A 6,048-nucleotide genomic window follows, 5' to 3' on the forward strand; every position below is an offset into this window, starting at 1 on the left:
TTTAAAGTTCTTAATGCATAAATTAAATTTACAAATTTTTAGAAAATTTGAAAATTATTTGATATTTCATTTCATTAATTCAAATTGACGGATAATCATAAAATCATTTTATACATTGATTCGAATTAATGAAACGAAGTATCAAATGATTTTCAAATTTTTTTAAAATTTGCAGATTTGATCTATGTATTAAGAACTTTAAATTGAACGGTTGAATCGTTAAAATTTAATATAGAACATGAGTTATTGAACGGAGTAAGTCTACGTAAACTTACTCCTGAAGTAAATAGATCCCTCCTCTCTCTCTCTCTCTCTCTCTCTCTATATATATATATATATATATATATATATATATATATATATATATATAATTGATTTGAGGATTTCTTAAGGATTTGACAGGCATTTGTTAATTGAGCATTCGAGTTGACAAAGTTTATGGTGATATTTCTTTATTTGATTTTTTCTCCAACAAAATGACACTATCTTAGTATGTTTAGCCCCTTCTAAAAATCAGGTTAGGAGTTTTTTAGTGGGTCAAACCTAAGAATGATGGATTAAGAGAAATAGAGGACTATAGAGAGAGGCTTAGGAGGCAAGTGTTTTATCCCAAATTAAAGGATAAACTCAGAGAATGTAATACTGAAAAGTATAAGAAAAATAGTAATAACCTTTTTAAGATTGATGATACCCAAGGAAGACACGATTGATCGAGCCAACAATTCATCAAGACTTGAAGAGAGGTTGTGGACAAACCATGTGGATCTGAAGACATCTGAAGACAAGGTGTGGCATTGGATGAAGAGGTGTATAGAGAAACAACATTGAGTTAGAAACTTGATCATCACGGATAGAAGATGACACAAGATTGATAAGATAACATGGTGAAAAAATAACACCCTTAAAACCAAGATAGAACATTTCCATGGAGACAAGAAAGGTTCACGTGGTGTTAATGAAATATCAATTTTTGCATTCAATAACTGTTTTGTTGAGGTGTTTGAGCATCAAATGTTTGATGTAAAAAGCCTTTAGATGCCATAAAGGTTTGAAATTGAGACAAGTACTACTAGGAAAAGAATGAATAAGAAAACCAAATTGCATTTTAGTTTCTTAATAAAATTGCTCAAAAATAGTGAACAATTTTATCCTATTCTTTATTAAAAATAATCACATTCAATAAGAGAAATTATCAATAAAATTAACAAAATATTTAGATCCATAAGTAGTATGTGGGAAAGATACAAATATCACAATGAACTAAAGAGATAGAAAAAAAATAAGAAGTTTGTTTATTGATGAGATTAGAAAATTAACTACGAGTATGTTTTGAGATGTCAAATGAGTCAACTTGAGCCAAATATGGTTCTCCTTAAGACAATTTTTTATGCACAACCCAACTTGACCTATCTAGCCATTGAGTTGACTTGCCTAGCCGACCATTTTTTATAGGTCTAAGTATTCTTTTTAAGTTGACATGACTTACAATGCAAACTTGATGACTTAAGAAAGGCTATGAGACACACATTCAACGCCAGTTATCTGTCCCCAACTTCAGTCTTGCATTATAACATTGTGTTTTGTAAAAGGAATCAAATAATCATGAGACTAGGTTAAATGATTATCAAAGAGAAAATTAAATGGGAAGTTAGGGACATAAAGGAAAAAGTCAATTGGTAAGGAAGAAAATAGTTGGTCAATACCAATTACTTAGGATTGGGTTTAGGAGACCGATTAAAGTGGCACAAGCTAAATAATCAAATGTTAAGAGAGGGAAAAATAGTTTTATTACCAAAGATATGATTATACACACCATAGTCAAGAACTTAGGGACCAACGGAATGAGACTAAGATGTAAGAAATTCATTTACTAGTGTGTGTAATTGAATAGGTAGCGAGAGTTGCTCGAGGGTGATCATTAGGACAAAGTGTGTCTATTGGAGTCATTTGGGCAACATTTATAGGGCGTGGAGGTAGGCTATGCAATTTCTAGCAACATTCAATCATATGACTCAGAGGATGGAAACAACCACATTGTTGATCAAGATCAAGTTGAATCCCAAGATTTTTGATGATTATAGATGTACATAAATGTGTATATAACGAGTTTCTTTGAAAGAGCAATTTGTGTTGGTTGTTTTGATTTATGCATGTTAAGCTATCTTATAATCTTTGTATAAGTTGATGTTTAATGATTAAGAATGACATGAATAAGATTTAAAATTGATTTGAAGTGAAACATTCAAAGTATTGAGTTTTTTTTTATCTAAAATAATCGATTATTTTCTCCTATTTTTAACATGTTTGAAACAATTTCGAAAATAATCGATTATCTAACAAAATAATTGATTATTTCAAAATTGGGTTAAAAAATAATTGATTATTCACCAAAATAATCAATTAAGTTATTCAAGGTAGGTTTAAAGATCCACAAAGAACAAAATAATTAATTATCCCTTAAAATAATTAATTATTTCATGTAGAAAATCTATATGACGAATTTAACTTTAGAATCCAAGTGTAACTCATTTTTTACACTTTTAAGCATTTAAGTTCGATATTGAGTTGTGAATTCGATCACAAGAAACTGAATTTCATTGGTTGGGGGGTCTTCTATCATGCATCAAGAAAACATAAGTCATCATCAATATACATGAATATTGTAGATTTTGTGGTTGAACTTTTTCAACTTGTTTGTTTGATTTTGTATATCAGGTGATGCCCTTCCTTTATCTTTTTTAGTTTCTTGAGTAGGTTTCTGATGACATCATGCCTAGAGGCCAAATCCAAAAGGAATCAAGAAGAGTTGGATTAGCTTAAAGAAAGAAAGCTGAGCTCTTATTAAGATTTGAGCAATTTTAGTAACTTACTTTCTTTTCTTTGTGTATATTTTTCTAGTAAATATTTCTCTTATTTTGGCCTTGTATTTTGGGTAAAGTAGTGTAGATAATTTTTTCCTTGTATTGTTTTTATTTGAGGGTGTAATTAGTAGATTAAGAGAGGTGTAACTAGTCAAGTCTTATTAAACTTATTTGGTCTTGGATGGCCCAAACTTCTTTAGGCCCATTTGTATTGGACATCCACTTGCTTATGCAAGTGGTTTGGATGTCCAAAACAAGTTAAACTTGTCATCCAAGGTACAAATTAAGTCACATGACTTTGATAATAACATGTCAATAACTTATTAAATGTAATCATTAATTTAGTAGTTGTAATGATTAAGCTAGATAGTTGGAGTTACTTAAGCCAACTTAGGTTATTCTTAAGTTAGGATTAGTTTAACTTGATCCATAAGCTTCTAGACAATTAACTAGACTTCTAGACATTTAACTAGAGTGATTAGCTTAAGTACAAAATAGCTAACCATGGTTAGTCTAACTTGCACCATAAGCCAACCAAACTATGTATGTACTTTCTCCTTGTATATGGTTGATTACTTTTAGATGTATATGAGAAAAAACCTTTGAATTTCTCTTTTAAAAGTCTTAGTTATCCTCCTTGAAGAAATCTTTCCTTATGATTTTTTATCAAGGAAATTCCTCCTTATGACAAGATCAACACCTCTTGCTTATCTTCTACCTTAGAAGTGGCACAACCTCATCCCTTGTCTCCATCATCATTTTTGGTTTCTAAGGCTTGTTTCATCTATGGAAGAAGATTGGGAACAACTAGAAGACTAGTGGAGGGAATCACCAACCATTTCTCCAATGATTTTCATCATATTTGGGTATCATGAGCTTTGGTTCTTCCATAGAGAGGTTTTCTCTAAATTTTTATTTTATTGTGTTGTCTTCTTATATGTTTAGTAGTCATTGTTGCTTAGATCTAAATTTTTGCACATTATATGATAGATCTAACATGTCTTGAAATTGTTGGTTCAAATGCATGTTAGTATGTTTCTATGAACCAATTTTATATGTTGTACCTTAGGATTCTTGTTATATAAACTTTCCTTTATTTTTGATGACCAATATGTTGTTTGATTCACCTATATGATTTGCATGAAATAGTGTGTGTTAGAGTCATTTTTTGTTTGAAATCTATATAATGCTTATGTGTTAGAAGTCATGTTTAGTCTTTGCTTTGTCATTACTTCTGGTAGTCCTTTTAATTTTTGAATCTTGAAAATATGTGTTAGATGTTGCTGGCCGAACTGTATGGGTCCTTTTTTATATATATAATCTTTGAGTTCATATATGTTATTAGATCATTGACGTGTTCCGAGTAGAATTAGGTTTCCATTGTCTAGAAGTTTTCATTGTTTTCTTATTTCCTTGATTTCTTTCTATTCAAATTGATTGCAAATTTTAGTAAGCAATATAAATTCTTTGGGGTTGCAACAAAATCACATTTGAACCATCTCTTAGATTTTCAAAATGTTTTGAAATCAAAGGCGTAAAGCTTGTTTCATCCATGTAAGAAGGTTGGGCACAACTAAAAGACTAGTAGAGGGAATCACCAACCATTTGTCCAATGGTTTTCATCATATTGAGGTGGTTGGTGATTCCCTCCACTAGTTTTCTCGTTGTGCCCAATCTTCTTCCATAGATGAAACAAGTTTTAGAAATAAAAAATAATGATGGAGACAAGGGATGAGATTGTGTCACTTCTAAGGTAAGATAAGCAAGAGGTGTTGATCTTGTCACAAGGAGGAATTTTCTTGATAAAAGATCTTAAGGAGAGATTTCTTTAAGGAAGAGAATTAAGATTTTTAGAAGAGATACTTAGGTTTATTTTCATATGTAACAGCCCAGCAACCCGCATGTGGATATTGTCCGCTTTGGCCGCAGCCCTCACGGTTTTGCTTCTGGCAATGGCACGCATGCCACCCCAAAACGCGTCCACATAAGGAAGGTATCCACACCCATATATATGGCATGCTTCGTTCTCCTTCCTAACCGATGTGGGACTTCACAATCCACCCCCCTCAAGGGAGTCCAGCGCCCTCGCTGGCACACCGGCCCGGGTCCCGGCTCTGATACCAAATGTAACAGCCCAGCAACCCGCATGTGGATATTGTCCGCTTTGGCCGCAGCCCTCACGGTTTTGCTTCTGGCAATGGCACGCATGCCACCCCAAAACGCGTCCACATAAGGAAGGTATCCACACCCATATATATGGCATGCTTCGTTCTCCTTCCTAACCGATGTGGGACTTCACATCATACACATCCAAGAGTGATAAGCCACATACAAGGAAAAATTATATATAAAATTTGATTGACTTATGGTGCAAGTTAGATTAATCATGGTTAAATGTAACAAAAGTAAGTTATTTTGTACTTAAGTTAACCAACTCTAGTTAAATGTCTAGAAGTCTAGTTAATTATCTAGAAGTCTAGTTAATTGTCTAGAATCTTATAGTGCAAGCTAAGCTAATCCTATTTTAAGAATAATCTAGGTTAATTTAAGTTAACTCCAATTATCTAGCTTAATCATTATAACTACTAAACTAATGATTACATTTAACAAGTTGTTGAGATGTCACTATCAAAGCCATGTGACTTAATTTTAACTTGGATGACAAGCTTGGCTTATTTTGGATATTCAAACCACTTGCATAAGCAAGTGGATGTCCAATCCAATTGGGTCAAAAGAAGTTTGGGTCACCCAAGGCCAAAAGATGTTAAATGTTTGGCTCTTATTTAAGTCAATTTTGTAGTCAAAGAGGTCCACGAGGGATATGTAAGAGTCATATAGGAGGAATAACATTTTCACATAAAGTCATCTGAGTTGATTATTTTTGGTCCACCCTTCAAGCTGACTACTTGGAGTTTGTTCAGAAATGTGACAAGTGCTAACGACATGTAATTCTACACAACGTTATGCCCGAGCAGTTGCATTCCTTCTTGTCACCTTGGCCCTTTCATAAATGGGTGATCAATATTCTTAGTCCATTTCCTATTAGACACTGTTAGATGAAGTTTTTGGTGGTGGCGATCAATTACTTCAATAAGTGAATTGAGACAAAATCTTTGGGGTCTCTAGTTACTAAGAAGGTACATTTTTTCTGTGAAAATCGGTAGTGTGTCAAAAATAGACATCAACC

Source organism: Cajanus cajan, chromosome 2, assembly GCF_000230855.2.
Source record: "Cajanus cajan strain Asha chromosome 2, NIPB_CcT2T_4, whole genome shotgun sequence".
Taxonomy (NCBI): domain Eukaryota; kingdom Viridiplantae; phylum Streptophyta; class Magnoliopsida; order Fabales; family Fabaceae; genus Cajanus; species Cajanus cajan.